The sequence below is a fragment of the Trachypithecus francoisi genome, unplaced genomic scaffold (assembly GCF_009764315.1).
Source record: "Trachypithecus francoisi isolate TF-2019V2 unplaced genomic scaffold, Tfra_2.0 Lachesis_group20, whole genome shotgun sequence".
Classification (NCBI taxonomy): domain Eukaryota; kingdom Metazoa; phylum Chordata; class Mammalia; order Primates; family Cercopithecidae; genus Trachypithecus; species Trachypithecus francoisi.
In genome coordinates this window covers 54653352-54670865 of record NW_022681466.1, presented here as the reverse complement: position 1 = coordinate 54670865, position 17514 = coordinate 54653352, and the positions used below count along the sequence as shown (strand labels likewise).

General features: G+C 44.8%; 1 protein-coding gene across 11 annotated transcripts in view; it reads left to right on the top strand.

Moving 5' to 3' along the window:
• Positions 1-17514, top strand: part of FAM222B (family with sequence similarity 222 member B) — a 114968-nt gene that overhangs the window by 51549 nt on the left and 45905 nt on the right. The gene's annotated exons all lie outside the window — the stretch shown is intronic.

Here is a 17514-nt window from a genome sequence, read left to right as displayed (position 1 = left end):
AGTCTCGCTCTGTCGCCCAGGCTGGAGTGCAGTGGTGCGATCTCGGCTCACTGCAACCTCCGCCTCCAGGGTTCAAGCGATTCTCCTGCCTCAGTCTCCTGAGTAGCTGAGGTTACAGGCGCCTACCACCGTTTCGGGCTAATTTTTTGTGTTTTTAGTAGAGATTCGGTTTCACCATGTTAGTCAGGCTGGTCTTGAACTCCTGACCTCGTGATCTGCCTGCTTCAGCCTCCCAAAGTGCTGGGATTACAGGCGTGAGCCACCGCTCCCAGCCTCGTTAGTTTTTTAAAAAAGGTTCCTCTCCCCAAAGTTTATGAATTTGGGTGGCTATAGCATTACAACTTAAATGAAATTTATCTTTTTTGAGTTCCTTTGCTTCTTCATCTTAGGGGTCCCTTCTTTCTGAAGAACACCTATCTCCAGAATCGGGAACGTCTTTGTAGGCTTTAAATTGAGAAAAACGTTTTCAGTGGAAAATAGAAAATCCAAAGTTTTTGATGTTAGAAACAAAGGGAGTGTGTGTGTGTGTGTGTGTGTGTGTGTGTGTGTTGGGTGGCAGTGTCCATAGTACACTAGCTTTAAGTGGACATTTTCTTTTCTTTTTTTTTTTTTTTTTTTTGAAACAGAGTCTGTCGCCCAGGCTGGAGTGCCGTGGCGTGATCTCGGCTCACTGCCAGCTCCACCTCCCAGATTCACGCCACTCTCCTGCCTCAGCCTCCCTGAGTAGTTGGGACTACAGGCACCTGCCACCACACCTGGCTAATTCTTTATATTTTTAGTAGAGACGGGGTTTCACTGTGTTAGCCAGGATGGTCTTGACCCCCTGACCTCGTGATCCACCCACGTCAGCCTCCTAAAGTGCTGGGATTACAGGCGTGAGCCACCGTGCCCGGCCTAAGTGGGCATTTTCAACGAAATGTGTTTGGACCAGGTTTATCTTAATGTTGATTAGCAAAGAGCTACAGTACCAGAAGGGATGAATATCTTTTTTTTTTTTGGCAACACTTTGATAAATATTAATTAAAATGGTTCAGAGTTTATGTAATGCAGGTTCAGTTTCCAAAGATTGTTCTAACTGGGGTCCACTTTTGAAAACAGAATTGATACACTGGAGCTGTCTTACAGTTTTGGCTAGATTAGTGATTTTTTTCTTTGCACTGATTTATTAGATCTCTAAACAGGAGCAATTTGAGATGAAAGCAAGTATTATAAAAAATAGGGATAATGGGATAGGAAACCACTTCAGCTGTGGAAAGTAATAGGGATTAGGAGGCTTACTTTTTAACCTTTTTTAAAAATAAGACTTCAAGTACCTTAGAATAGACATGTTACTAAAAAATAGATTCACAGTAATCCTGTGTCAGGTTTTGGGTTTTTATGTTATTACTCACTTGTCCCTTAAGGCTCCATTAGTTGTGTTTAAATTGGGAGGGAAAGGGGTTCCCCCAGATGTTGACTTTGTTAACTTGCTACTGAAAGTGAACTGTTAAAAATCACTGATTGAAGCCTTGACAGTTAGCTAGTATATAAACAAAGTTAGCTAGTATATAAAACAAAGTGCACTTTGATGTCTAAGGTATAGGAAGCTGGGGAAGTGACCAAAAAACCAGTTGGAAGGCAGGGTGCAATGGCTTGCTCCTGTAATCCCAGCACTTTGGGAGGCTGAGGTGGGTGGATCACTTGAGGTCAGAAGTTAAAGACCAACATGGGGAAAACCCGTCTCTACCAAAACAAAAAAATTAGCTGGGCGTGGTGGTGCACTCCTGTAGTCCCAGCTACTTGGGAGACTGAGGTGGGAGAATTGCTGGAACCCGGAAGGCGGAGGTTGCAGTGAGCCAGGGTTGTGCCACTGCACTCCAGCCTGGGTGACAGAGTGAGACCCTGTCTCAAAAAAAACCCCAAAAAACAAAAACAAAAGTTGGAGGCTGTAAGATTTCAGCTCGCTTCTATCAAAAAACAAGTTGCTCTTCTATTTGATATCTGGGTGGTTTTTAAGTTCTCTACCCATGGGTCAGCAGTAAGTACAGCTTTATAATGTTATATTATACTTCACTCACTTTTTTATATTGCCATTTTTTAATTTTTATGTTTTGTAGAGAATAGGGTCTGGCTCTGTTGCTCAGGTTGTTGTCAAACTCCTGGCCTCAAGCAATCCTCCCAGAGGCCTCCCAAAGTGTTGGGATTAAGGTGTGAGCCACTGTACCCCTCCACACCCGATATTTCTCTTTTCTTGACTGATTTGTGTGATCACTATTTTGCATGGTGCAATAATTAGGGGTTCCTGAGAGGATTTTCCCAGGAGACAGAAGACTATGTATAGAACTAATCATAAGTGCAAACCCTATTTGCACTGATATTCAACTATCATTTAAGGTGCATGGAAATCCTGGAATTTGGTCATCTGCAAGGAAACAACTATAGAAAGCCATAAATCTCTTAGGTTGAGGGGACATAGTGCTGGTTGAGGTTAAAGCAATTGATTTAATTTTCTTTAGCAGTCTGTTTTTATTCATCTTGCTTATTTCATTTATTTCTTTTTCTTTTTCTTTTTTTTTTTGGGGGGGGGATGGAGTCTCACTCGGTCGCCCAGGCTGGAGTGCAGTGGCACAGTCTCTGCTCACGGCAGCCTCCACCTCCCAGGTTCAAGCAATTCTCCTGCCTCAGCCTCCTGAGTAGCTGGGATTACAGACATGCACCACCATGCCTGGCTAATTTTTGTATTTTTAGTAGAGTCAGGGTTTCACCATGTTGGCCAGCGTGGTCTCGAACTGACCTCAGGTGATCCACCTTCCTCGGCCTCCTACAGTGCTGGGATTACAGGCGTGAGCCACCGTGCCTGGCCCATCCTGCTTATTTCTGTGAGTCATGGCTTAGAATGTGTTAAGAAAAAGGACTCTATGTTCTCTCTAAAGGGAGGCTCGAGACTAATCCCCTGTTCACATCAGAAGTATAAAATGATCCCCTTGAGAAGGTGAAAGAAAAATATTGGGCCCTTGGTATTGCTTGATTCTCATAATAATCAGCTTGAGTGTTGTAAGGTTTGGAATTGGGAAAAGCTTACTCAACGTGAGAAAATATTAGAGGCAAAAGAGACACTGGGAATGCTCTCTCAATTGTCAGAGATTTATTTAGAACAATGGATGCATTCATATGGAGATATGGGTGATGATACTTTTTAGATTTTCAGCTTTTTCAGTCAGGTGTCAGAGACAATATTTTGTGTTTAAGCACAACCCCCTCCCCCAGGGTTTGGCTCTTGAAGCTGAATCTTTTGAGGAAGTTGTTTGCTGTGAGTCTGAATCCTGAAAGTAGAGGACTTAGTGGAGTCTGTAATCTGTTTACCAATCAGATGAGGATGTAGAATTTATTGTTGGTGAGTTACTGAACTCTTCCTAAAGAATGGTTGCTAGGCAAATTTTATCTCAGTTTAACCCTCAGTAGTTTACAGTCTGCTCTCAGTGAAGGCCAGAGCTGTCTTTCTAATGATACTGTCCTTTAAGAATCCTTGTTGGATATGCATGTATGTTGTTCAGTGGCTCAAAATAAAGGACTAGAATGATGTATGGATCTCTCTTCAGGACAATTTAGCTTTTGGTAACCTGGGCTGACATTGTTACTAATTTCTCTCCTGGATCAAGTGGTTGGTGGGGTTGCTCTCCAACGTTAAGATACCACTGTTTGATTATTTTGTTTTCGTAGCTAATAGAGCAATGAGTAATGCATTCATTTTGGAAACAGGCCAGTGGTAACACAGCTCTTGGGCCTGGACGTATGGAAAAATAGGACAGAATAAACAATTGAGGGCATAAATAATGAATCTTCCAACTGAGCCCTGGGAGAGTGAGGGAGATTATCCTTAGAGCTGTTCAATCTGGCAGTAAAAGGAAAAGAGTCCACTGAACTGAATTAATGACCCAGACTGTATTTGATACTGCAGGAATTATGAATTGTTAGGACCATTCAAAACAAAGTTACCTTTCTGATACAAACTTTTTTTTTTTTTTTTGAGGCGGAGTCTCGCTCTGTCGCCCAGGCTGGAGTGCAGTGGCCAGATCTCAGCTCACTGCAAGCTCCACCTCCCGGGTTTACGCCATTCTCCTGCCTCAGCCTCCCAAGTAGCTGGGACCACAGGCACCCGCCACCTCGCCCGGCTAGTTTTTTTTTTTTGTATTTTTAGTAGAGACGGGGTTTCACCGTGCCAGCCAGGGTGGTCTCGATCTCCTGACCTCGTGATCCGCCCGTCTCGGCCTCCCAAAGTGCTGGGATTACAGGCTTGAGCCACCACGCCCGGCCCTGATACAAACTTTTAATCTTTTGTTTTAAGCCAGACATTCAAATTGTTTATTTATTTTTTAGAATCCAGGCCTTTGTGTCTTCCTTAAACTTTGTTCTATATGTTAGCATTCTATGAACACTTGAGGTCCTTTTGGTCAGATCTTAGACGTTTACTTCATTAAGATTTCATGATCTGTAAATACATAAAACGTCTCACAAAAGGTTAAGACAAGAGTTTGGGCCGGATGTGATGGCTCATGCCTGTAATCCCAACATTTGGAGAGGCTGAGGTGGGTGGATCACTTGAGGCCGGGAGTTCAAGACCAGCCTGACCAACATGGTGAAACCTCGTCTCTACTAAAAATATGAAAATTAGGTGGGCGTGGTGGCGCAGGCCTGTAATTCCAGGTACTCAGGAGGCTGAGGCAGGAGAATTACTTGAACCCGGGAGGTGGAGGTTTCAGTGAGCTGAGATCCCTTTTTTTTTTTTTGAGATGGAGTCTTGCTCTGCCGCCCAGGCTGGAGTGCAGTAGCGCGATCTCAGCTCACTGCAAGCTCCGCCTCCCCGATTCACGCCATTCTCCTGCCTCAGCCTCCCGAGTAGCTGGGATTACAGGCGCCCGCCACTGCGCCCGACCAATTTTTTGTATTTTTAGTAGAGACGGGGTTTCATCGTGTTAGCCAGGGTGGTCTGGATCTCCTGACCTCGTGATCCGCCCACCTCGGCCTCCCAAAGTGCTGGGATTACAGGCGTGAGCCACCGCGCCCAGCCGAGCTGAGATCTCTTGACTGCACTCCAGCCTGGGTGACAGAGTGAGACTCCACATAAAAACAAAACAAAACAAACAAACAAACAAAACACACACAGAAAAAACAAGTATTTCTTCAGACCAAGAATCATTGCCAGTATTAAGGTAAATATTCTGCCAGGCGCAGTGGCTCACGCCTGTAATCCCAGCACTTTGGGAAACCAAGGCAGGTAGATCACCTGAGTTCAGGAGTTCGAAGCCAGCCTGACCAACATGGAGAAACCCCATCTCTACTAAAAATAAAAAAATTAGCTGTGTGTGGTGGTGCATGCCTGTAATCCCAGCTACTTGGGAAGCCGAGGCAGGAGAATCGCTTGGACCCAGGAGGTGGAGGTTGCAGTGAGCCGAGATTGCGCCATTGCACTGCAGCCTGGGCAACAAGAGCGAAATTCCGTCTAAAAAAAAGAAAAAAAAAGATAAATATTCTTAATTTTAGATAGTTTTTATCCAGTGAATTAAATGAACATTGGTCTCAGCATTTCTCTGAAGTAGGGAAAACCAATGCTCTGTGATTATCGAAATAACTTAAGTGATTTGGTAGTGAAGCCAGACTGAGAGCCAAGGTCTCTGAATTCTTCCTTTCTCTGAATTTCTAATACAGTTTATTATTTTCTCCAAGAAATTTCAGGAACCCATTTGAAATGATTTGAAGTTTTCCTATCTCTACTCTGAGAGGCTTTTTTTTTTATCTTTCTGGTTGTGAAGGGAACCCAAACACCAGGATGCTATTATTAATCAAGAGAAGAAAGCTTAAGAAAAAATAAAGTTAAGGAAAGACCAACTTGAAGGTGATTTTAATTTGTTTTGTTTTGAGACAGGATGCTGTCCCAATTATGTTGCCCAGGCTGGCCTTGAATTCCCAGACTCAAGCAATCCTCCTGACAGCCTCCCAAGTAGCTGGGACTACAGGTGTGCACCGTGGTGCCCGACTTCCAAATTGAAGTTTTGTTATATTTGGTGCTGGTGGATCCTAGGAAGTAAATACTGGGCTGATTAGATTAAATTCAGTCATGGACTGAGTTTGTTACATTGCAGCCTAACTGAAAAGGGCAGAGCGCATCTTTACCAAGATATGGGCAAGACTCTAGTTAAGAGTTCATTCCTTAGAGTCACAAAGACCAAACAGTGGAAAAAACAGAAGTTCATTCCTGATCTGTGAAAAGTCTGTTATTGATTATACATACAAAAGGGCAAGCAGGCAGAGTATAGATAGGTGAAATCAATCCAAAGATACTCTCAAGGACACTTTTTTTTTTTTTTTAGATGGAGTTTCACTATTGTTGCCTAGGTTGGGGTGCAATGGCGTGATCTCGGCTCACTGCAACCTCCGTCTCCCAGGTTCAAGCAATTCTCCTGCCTCAGCCTCCCAAGTAGCTGGGATTATAGGCATGTACCACTGCATGCCACCATGTGCCCAGCTAATTTTGTATTTTTAGTAGAGATGGGGTTTCTCGGCCGGGCGCGGTGGCTCAAGCCTGTAATCCCAGCACTTTGGGAGGCCGAGACGGGCGGATCACGAGGTCAGGAGATCGAGACCATCCTGCCTAACACGGTGAAACCCCGTCTCTACTAAAAAAAAATACAAAATCTAGCCAGGCGCGGTGGTGGGCGCCTGTAGTCCCAGCTACTTGGGAGGCTGAGGCAGGAGAATGGCGTGAACCTGGGAGGCGGAGCTTGCAGTGAGCTGAGATCCGGCCACTGCACTCCAGCCTGGGCGACAGAGCAAGACTCCGTCTCAAAAAAAAAAAAAGAGAGAGAGAGATGGGGTTTCTCCATATTGGTCAGGCTGGTCTGAAACTCCCGACCTCAGGTGATCCACCCGCCTCCACTTCCCAAAGTGCTGGGATTACAGGCGTGAGCCACCATGCCCTGCCTCAAGGACACATTTTTTTTTGAGCCGGAGTCTCGCTCTGTCGCCCAGTCTGGAGTGCAGTGGCGCAATCTCGGCTCACTGCAAGCTCCGCCTCCCGGGTTTACGCCATTCTCCTGCCTCAGCCTCCCGAGTAGCTGGGACTACAGGCGCCCGCCACCTCGCCCGGCTAGTTTTTTGTATTTTTTAGTAGAGACGGGGTTTCACCGTGTTAGCCAGGATGGTCTCGATCTCCTGACCTCGTGATCCACCCGTCTCGGCCTCCCAAAGTGCTGGGATTACAGGCTTGAGCCACCACGCCCGGCCTTCAAGGACACATTTTTAAGCAATAGCGTTAACTTCCTCTGGTTTTAACTGAGATTTTCTAGGCATACAGACTACTGAGAAATTTGTTTTTTTCTTTGGTCATTCAACTAAGCAGTAGGCAAGATAGCCAAGAACTTGTATTACACTTAATTTTGTTTTGAGACAGAGATCCCACTTTTTTGTTTCTCTTTTTTTCTTTTTTTTTTTTTTTGAGACAGGATCTCACTGTGTCATCCAGTAGTGTGATCACAGCTCACTGCAGTCTCTACCCCTTGGGGTTAGGCAATCTGCACATCTCAGCCTCTTTTATTTTTTTTTTTGAGATGGGAGTCTTGCTTTGTCACCCAGACTGGAGTTCAGTGGCGTGATCTCAGCTCACTGTAACCTCCACCTCTTGGGTTCAAGTGATTCTTGTGCCTCAACCTCCCGAATAGCTGGGATTATAGGCATGTACCATCACACCAGGCTAATTTTTGTATTTTCAGTAGAGATGGGGTTTCACTGTCTTGGCCAGGCTGGTCTCGAACTTCTGACCTTAAGTGATCTGCCTGCCATGGCCTCCCAAAGTGCTGGGATTACAGGTGTGAGCCACCATGCCTGGCCTATCTCAGCCTCTTGAGTAGGTGGGACCACAGGTTCGCTTCATCATGCCTGGCTACTTTTTTCATTTTTTTGTAGAGACGGGGTCTCCTTATGTTGTTCAGGTTGGTCTCAAACTCCTGGGCTCCAACAATCTTCCCACCTTGGCCTCCCAAGTGCTGAGATTAGAACCATGAGTTGCCCAGACTACGCTTAGTTTCTTTCTTCCTTCCTTCCTTCCTTCCTTCCTTCCTTCCTTCTTCTTCCTTCCTTCCTCCTTCCTTCCTCCTTCCTTCCCTTCCTTTCTCCCTTTCTCTTTCTTTCTCTTTCTCTCTTTCTTTCTCTTTTTCCTTCTCTTTCTTTCCCTCCTTCCTTCTCTTTCTTTCCTTCATTCCTCCTTTCTTTTCTCTTTTCTTCCTTCCTTCCTTTCTTTTTTTCTTTCTTTCTTTCTTTCCTTCTTTCTCTTTCTCTCTTTTTCTCTCTTTCTTTCTTTCTCTCTTTCTTTCTCTTTCTTTCTCTCTCTCTTTCTCTCTCTCTCTCTCTCTTTCTTTCTTTCTTTTTCTGAGATGGAATCTCACTCTGTTACCCAGACTGGAGTGCAGTGGCGTGATCTCAGCTCACTGCAAGCTCTACCAACCGGGTTTACCCCATTCTCCCGCTTCAGCCTCCTGAGTAGCCGGGACTACAGGCGCCTGCCACCACGCCGGCTAATTTTGTATTTGTATTTTTAGTAGAGACGAGGTTTCACCGTGTTAGCCAGGATGGTCTCGATCTCCTGACCTCGTGATCTGCCCACCTCGGCCTCCCAGAGTGCTGGGATTATAGATGTGAGTCACCGTGCCCAGCCTACACTTAGTTTCTTAATTATCAAAAGTAGTATATAACTCAGTAATTGACCTAGAAAAATTCAGCTCAGTGTAGTATCCTTGGTACAGTTTGTTTTATTTAATACTAAATATAAAATCTATATTACAGGCCAGGCATGGTGGCCCATGCCTGTAATCCCAGCACTTTGGGAGGCCAAGGCAGGCGGATCACAAGGTCAAGAGATAAAGACCATCCTGGCCAACATAGTGAAACCCTGTCTCTACTAAAAAATACAAAAATTAGCCGGGCGTGGTGGTGCATGCCTGTAGTCCCAGCTACTCGGGAGGCTGAGACAGGAGAATTGCTTGAACCCAAGAGGTGGAGGTTGCGGTGAGCTGAGATTGCACCACTGCACTCTAGCCTGGCAACAGAGTGAGACTCTGCCTGAAAAAAAATAAAAATAAAAAATCTGTATTAGCATTCTCCAGAAAAACAGAACCAGGAGGGTAAATATGTAAGAGGGGATTAGGACTTGGCTCATTTAGTTATGGAGGCTGAGAAGTTCCACAACATGCTGTCTGCAAGCTCAAGAACCAGGAAAGCTGGTGGTGTCATTCAGTCTGAGGCCATAGGACCTCGGATTGCCAAGGGGAGAAGAAGATAGACCTCCTGGTTCCTGAAGAGACTTGACCTTTGTTTACCTAATCCCCCGAGGTGCTATGGAGAATTAAAATCTTTCAAGTAAGTCATGCATAAACTAGCTTTTGATACTGAAATGTCTTTTTTTTTTTTTTTTTTTTTGAGACGGAGTTTCACTCTGTCACCCAGGCTGGAGTGCAGTGGTGCGATCTCGGCTCACTGCAAGCTCCGCCTGCCGGGTTCACACCACTCTCCTCTCTCAGCCTCTCGAGTAGCTGGGACTACAGGCGCCTGCCACACCATGCCCAGCTAATTTTTTGTATTTTTAGTAGAGACGGGGTTTCACCAAGTTAGCCAGGATGGTCTCGATCTCCTGACCTTGTGATCCACCCACCTCGGTCTCCCAAAGTGCTGGGATTACAGGCGTGAGCCACCGCACCTGGCCTATTGGTGTTTTCTGACCCCATAGTATATGTAAATTGTTCATCATGTGGGTGAGCTGTTGGTAGCTTAAGCTAAAGAAACAAACTGCAGCCGGACGCAGTGGCTCATGCCTGTAATCCCAACACTTTGGGAGACCGAAGCAGGAGGATTGCTTGAGCCCAGGAGTTTGAGGCCAGCTCAGGCAAGATGGTGAGACCCTGTCTCTGTATAAAAAAATTAGGTGTGTATGGTGGTGTGTGCCTGTACTCCCAGCTACTTGGGAGGCTGAGATGGAAGGATCCCTTCAGCCCAGGAATTCAAAGCTGCAATGAGCTGCTATCATGACACTGCACTCCAGCCAGGGTGAGAGAGCAAGACCGTGTCTCTAAAAAGAAAAAAAGAAGAAGCTGGGTGCGGTGGCTCATGCCTGTAATCTCAGCACTTTGGGAGGCCAAGGTGGGCAGATCACTTGAGGTCAGGCATTGGAGACCAGCCTGGCCAACCTGGTGAAACCCCATCTCTACTAAAATTCAAAAATTAGCCAGGAGTGGTGGCATGCACCTGTAATCCCAGTTACTCAGGAGGCTAAGGCAGGAGAATCGCTTGAACTTGGGAGGTGGAGGTTGCAGTGAGCAGAGATTGCACCACTGTACTCCTCCAGCCTGGGTGACAGAGTGGGACTCCCTCTCAAAAAAAAAAAAAAAAAAAAAGAAAAAGCAAAGCAACAAACCTCTCTTCTTACCAAAGCAAACTTTTCTAACACTGGACAATATGTGCTAATAATCAGAGCTGTTGCCTGAAATGAAATCCATTTAGAATAGTCAGTGTGTGATGAAAGTAGTACTGTCATCACTTTTTTGTTTTTGCAGTTGTATAATTTTATTTGATGACCAGTGGTTAGTTCTTATCTACATTGAGTGTCTGTAGATTTTGAAAGTGGTAACAGGTACCTAAGTAACCAAAGTATAGAGCTTGTTTTAGTGAATCTTTATCTTCATTACATTTTCTGGACAACCACACAGGGATACACTGTGTGAGACATTCCTTATTCCTTTGGGCCAGACAGCTTTGTTGAGCCTGCTATCAATGTGTGCATCTGGGGTCCTCTTCTCCCTCATGGCAAATTTCCAGATATCTTTGAGTGCCTGAGAGGCTTGCTTCTTAGAGGCTCACTCCATGAATGCACTTGTGAATATCAATAGTGTATTCTTGGGTTACCACCTGGTTGATGGCAGAACAGCCTTTCTTCTTACCACCCTTTGCGGGAACCATTCTGCTGGGCCCAAATTGGAAAGCTGTCATCACTTTAAAGCTGGGGGCTTCTGGCTGGGTGCAGTGGCTCATGCCTATAATCCCAGCACTTCGGGAGGCTGAGGCAGGTGGATCACTTGAGGTCAGGAGTTTGAGACCAGCCTGGCCAACATGGTGAAACCTTATCTCTACTAAAAATACAAAAATTAGCGGGGTGTGGTGGCAGACACTTGTAATTCCAGCTACTCGAGAGGCTGAAGCAGGAGAATTGCTTGAACCTGGGAGACACAGGTTGTAGTGAGCCGAGATCACACCACTGCCGATCATACCATTGCACCTGGTCCACAGAGTAAGACTCCGTCTCAAAAAAAAAAAAAAAAAAGAAAAAAGCTGGGGTTTCTTTTAGGTGCTATTTGCTGGGAAGATATTACCTGAAGAGTCACTTTTTTCTTTTCTTTTCTTTTTTTGCATTCAGCAAACTGTTTTTGAGGATTAGTTGCTGAACTGAATGAAAATCAGATTTTATACCACTTGCAGAATTGAGATGATTTAGAAAACATTCATGTTGCTTCAAAGGAGAAGCATAAGCATTATTAGTCATAACTTAAGATTTACTTCCTTCCAAAAGCTAAGCACTTCTACCATTGGCATTTTATTTATCTTCATTTTTACTATGTAAAGGATAGGACTTAATCTACTTTAAAAGGAAAGATGTGTCAAGACTGTGAGAAGTTGAAGACAGCTTATCCTAAATTAGGATGGAAAAGTCCTATTTACTGGGTTCCTGAATGGACCCTCTGCATTACCCAGCTATTCAGCTGGGAATGGTTTTACTATTATGAAGACATTCATTTTGTAGCTGTAAAGGTACTGGTTTGGTTTTTGCTTATCTTATTCTTCCAGAACTTTTTTTTTTTCCCCAACAAAAAGTGGAACCAGTAGATTAATGAAGAATCCACATCTTAGTTTTAACTTGTATTGCCAGGTATCACTGTACATTCACTAAAGTGCTTTACAAAATATTTTAATATTTGGGCTATATTTAGTGAGGTATGGTACAATGGGAGAGAGGTACTGTTTTAGAACTTTTCTCCAGAGAGACAAAAAGAACCTTTCCTTTTAAGAAAAGTCCTTTGACTATTTCCATAGTCCCTGGCAAAATTAAGTTGGAAAAGGCAGCTTTTTGAGCCAGATATATTTTTATTTTTGCCTCCTCTCCAACCTGAACCAGTGTCCCAACTGAAATGTGTCATTCTTATCAGTGATAGTATATTTTGGGAGAAAGTGTTCCTTAGTGCGTCTAGAAGTAAAAAGCTTATGCCACTTCAGCCTGCACATCAATTTTAATAACTCTCTAAAATTGTTTATACCAACTCCCTCCACCTCACATCTGTTCACATCTGCTCATCTTTCAGATATGATACTTAAGAAAGTATCATAGGCTGGGCATGGTGGCTCATGCCTGTCATCCCAGCAGTTTGGGAGGCCAAGGTGCATGGATCACTTGAGGTCGGGAGTTCGAGACCAGCCTGACCAACATGGGGAAACCCCGACTACAAAAAATACAAAATTAGCCAGGCGTGGTTGCTCATGCCTGTAATCCCAGCTACTCGGGAGGCTGAGGCAGGAGAATCACTTGAACCCGGGAGGCGAAGGTTGCTGTGAGCTGAGATTGCGCCATGGCACTCCAGCCTGGGAAACAACAGCGAAACTCTATCTCAAAAAAAAAGAAAAAGAAAGTATCATTGTTCAACCAGAGAAATGCCAGTCTTTATCAAAGTCATAGTTGCATGTAACAGCAGTCTTCGGTATGTGTGCAAGTTTGCATTACTTTGTTTTATTATTGTTTAAAGAGCCTTTCTTGCCAGTTGTGGTAACTCACACCTGTAATCCCAGAACTTTGGGAGGCCAAGGCAAGAGGATCTCCTGTGCCTAGAAGTTCAAGACCAGCCTGGGCAACAACCAAGATCTTGTTTCTACAAAAAATAAAATAGTTACCCGAGTGTGGTGGCAATCACCTGTAGTCCCAGCTTACTCGGGAGGTTGCGGCAGGAGTATCACTTGAGCCTAGGAGTTTGAGGCTGCAGTGAGCTATAATGGTGCAACTGCACTGAAGCCTGGGTGACAGAGCCTGTCTCCTAAAAAAAGAAAGGTTTTCTGTATTACCAAAACAAGAGGCCAGGTGCAGTGGCTCACGCCTGTAATCCCAGCACTTTGGGAGGCTGAGATGGGTGGATCATGAGTTCAAGAGGTCGACACCATCCTGGTTAACATGGTGAAACCCCGTCTCTACTAAAAATACAAAAATTAGCTGGGCATGGTGGTGTGCGCCTGTAGTCCCAGCTACTTGGGAGGCTGAGGCGGGAGAATCGCTTGAACCTGGGAGGCGGAGGTTGCAGTGAGCCGAGATCATGCCACTGCACTCCAGCCTGGCAACAGAGTGAGACTCCATCTCAAAAAAAAAAAAAAAAAAAAGGATTCCACTCTTGAAAACAAGTTGATAAATTGCCTTTTATTAAAGGTGTAAGTGCCTAAGTATTAAACTTCACACGAGAAAACAAAAACTGTATTAGTTATGGTTAAGTGTTTTTAAGAAAGTTACCTAATTAAAAATTGTGCTGCTGTCTTGCACTGAAACTAACAGGTAAACCATGGAGAAACTGTCGTTTCTTAGTGAGGATTACTCTGACTGTATTGTTTAAAATTACTACCCTACCCAATACTTTCTGTTTCCTTACACTGCTTCATTTATTTAATTTATTTTATTATTATTATTTTTGAAACAGGGTCTTACTCTGGTTGCCTGGGCTGGAGTGCAGTGGCATGATCTTGGCTCACTGCAGCCTCAACCTCCTGGGCTCAGGTGATTCTCTCACCTTAGCCTTCCAAGTAGGTGAGATTGTAGGCATACGCCATCTCACCTGGCTAATTTTTTGTATTTTTAGTAGAGACGAGGTTTGCTCTATTGCCAGGCTGGTCTCAAACTCCTGGACTCCTGCAGTCTGCTCACCTTAGCCTCCCAGAGTGTTGGGATTACTGGTGTGAGCCACCGCACCTGACCTATTTATTTTTTTCATAGCATTTAACACTTTTTTTTTTTTTTTTTTTTTTTTTTGAGGCGGAGTCTCGCTCTGTCGCCCGGACTGGAGTGCAGTGGCCGGATCTCAGCTCACTGCAAGCTCCGCCTCCCGGTTTACGCCATTCTCCTGCCTCAGCCTCCCGAGTAGCTGGGACTACAGGCGCCCGCCGCCTCGCCCGGCTAGTTTTTGTATTTTTAGTAGAGACGGGGTTTCACCGTGTTCGCCAGGATGGTCTCGATCTCCTGACCTCGTGATCCACCCGTCTCGGCCTCCCAAAGTGCTGGGATTACAGGCTTGAGCCACCGCGCCCGGCCTTAACACTTTTTTTGTATGGCTGGGGGATAGGGTCTCTTTGTCACCCAGGCTGGAGTGCAATGACACGATCATGGCTCCTTGCAGCCTCAACCTCTGGGGCTCAAGTGAGCCTCCCATTTCAGCCTCCCGTGGAGCTAGGACCAGAGGGGCACACTACCACACCTGGCGTTTTTTTTGTATTTGTTTTTGTTTTTGTTTTTTTTGTAGAGATGGGGTCTCCATATGTTGTCCAGGCTGGTCTTGAGCTCTTGGCCTTAAGCAGTCTTCCCGCCTCAGCCTCCTAAATTTCAGGGATTACAGACATGTGCCACGATGGCTGGCCAGTTCCTAGTTTCTTTATCTGTGAAAATGGGACTAATCATACATAACCAAACTATCTCAAAGGGCATCTTGAGAAGATGGAGAGAGAGATAATCATGTAAAAAAGCACTTTGAAAATTGTAAAACTCCCTGCAAATGTAAGACATTGTTAATGACCTTACAAAAACCACTTTTTAAAAATGATTTGGGGCCGGGCGCGGTGGCTCAAGCCTGTAATCCCAGCACTTTGGGAGGCCGAGACGGGCGGATCACGAGGTCAGGAGATCGAGACCATCCTGGCTAACCCGGTGAAACCCCATCTTTACTAAAAATACAAAAAAAACTAGCCGGGCGAGGTGGCGGGCGCCTCTAGTCCCAGCTACTCGGAAGGCTGAGGCAGGAGAATGGCGTGAACCCAGGAGGCGGAGCTTGCAGTGAGCTGAGATCTGGCCACTGCACTCCAGCCTGGGGGACAGAGCGAGACTCCGTCTCAAAAAAAAAAAAAAATGATTTGGAATCATAGATTCTAAAAGTTGATTCTAGTGGTCATCTAGTCCACACTCTTAGCTACTGAAAGAAAATAGCCGGGCGCGGTGGCTCAAACCTGTAATCCCAGCACTTTGGGAGGCCGAGACGGGCGGATCACGAGGTCAGGAGATCGAGACCATCCTGGCTAACACGGTGAAACCCCGTCTCTACTAAAAAAAAACAAAAAAAAACAAAAAAAACTAGCCGGGCGAGGTGGCGGGCGCCTCTAGTCCCAGCTACTCGGAAGGCTGAGGCAGGAGAATGGCGTGAACCCAGGAGGCGGAGCTTGCAGTGAGCTGAGATCTGGCCACTGCACTCCAGCCTGGGGGACAGAGCGAGACTCCGTCTCAAAAAAAAAAAAAATGATTTGGAATCATAGATTCTAAAAGTTGATTCTAGTGGTCATCTAGTCCACACTCTTAGCTACTGAAAGAAAATAGCCGGGCGCGGTGGCTCAAACCTGTAATCCCAGCACTTTGGGAGGCCAAGACGGGCGGATCACGAGGTCAGGAGATCGAGACCATCCTGGCTAACACGGTGAAACCCCGTCTCTACTAAAAAAAAACAAAAAAAAACAAAAAAAACTAGCCTGGCGAGGTGGCGGACGCCTGTAGTCCCAGCTACTCGGGAGGCTGAGGCAGGAGAATGGCGTGAAGCCGGGAGGCGGAGCTTGCAGTGAGCTGAGATCCGGCCACTGCACTCCAGCCTGGGCGACAGAGCGATACTCCGTCTCAAAAAAAAAAAAAAGAAAAGAAAAGAAACCCTTTCCCATAATTCTCGATGAATGGTAATTGCTTTTGCTTCAGTATTTTTCTATTGCTGTTGAACAAGTTCAAATCATTCTTTATGTTCATTTAAAATTGCCTTCCTTCAAAAACTTTAATTTATTAACTTTTTTTTTTGAGACAGTATAACAGTAGCTTCTGTCTTTACATATTGTCTTCTTAGTACTACACACTGGTGGCACATGATGCATTTAGTGCATAGTAGCATGATGTGGAGATCAGACCATAGTGCTTTACTTTAGGGCGTCCAGGGGAAATTTAACAATTCTCAATAACTTTCAGACTTAATGGCTTGGTTATTGTTGAAATTCATCTTTATCAAAGGAAGCACCAGTTAATGATTTTTCTCCTGGCCCAACATGCTGGGTATTAACTGGAATTGCTGACTGATTTGCAGTGGGGAAACCATGAGAGCAATTTCATGTTTGTCCACAAATTATCATTAGCAGTTTCATTTGCAGATTGAAAGAGCAGAAGGAATGGGCTCTTCGCCAGTTACAGCATCCCTCCGATTAGGGTGTTAGTTCAATTATGTCCAATTAACTTTTATTATAGATAGTGATGATAATTACTTGCAAGTCAGTTTTTGGCTGCAGTTAAACCAAGACTGAAGTATGAACTTGATGGATTTTAATAACCGGTATGACACATTTCACACCCTCACTCCACTGCAGTTATTTCTTTTTCCAGGCCTCTTTTAGACAAGAGGTCAAAGCATTGAAAAAAATCCATCTCACAATTAAAACATACTGTCCTTACTTTGAAGAGCCTTGTAGGATCATATTTTAAAAGAATCTATTAGGAGCAGTCTAATGGCTTTTTACATTCTGAAATCATACCCTTGAGTTCACTGTTGCTTATCATAGGAGAATAGACTGAGATAAAACTAAATGTCATTCATAGCAATATATCCTTATTTTAAAATTATAGTAATTAGCAAAATACAGTCTGGTTTTCTGATTGCATTTTAAATTCTCTTCTAAGTGCAAAAGAAAACTTGGTTTGGGCACTTTAAAAATCAGTAGGACATTGGCTGTAATCCAGTGCCTGTAATCCCAGCATTTTAAGGGGACGAGGTGGATTGCTTAAACCCAGGAGTTTGAGACCAGCCTGGGCAACATGATGAAACTCCTTCTCTACAAAAAATATTTTACAAAATTAGCTGGGTGCGGTGGCACATGTCTGTAGTCTCAGATGCCCAGGAGGCTGTGGTGGGAGAATCACCTGAGCCCAGGAAGTCATGGCTGCAGTGATTGCATCACTGTGCTCCAGCCTGGGAACAGAGTGAGACGCTGTCTCAAAAACAAAAGAAGTCTGGGTGCGGTGGTTCACACCTGTAATCTCAGCACTATGGGAGGCCAAAGCGGGAGGATCACTTGAGGTCAGGAGTTCGAGACCAGTCTGCCCAATATGGCGAAACCCTGTCTATACTAAAAATACAAAAGTTAACCGGGCATGGTGGCATGTGCTTGTTGTCTCTTCTACTCGGCAGGCTGAGGTGGGAGAATCGCTTGAACCTGGGAGGCAGAGGTTGCTGTGATCTGAGA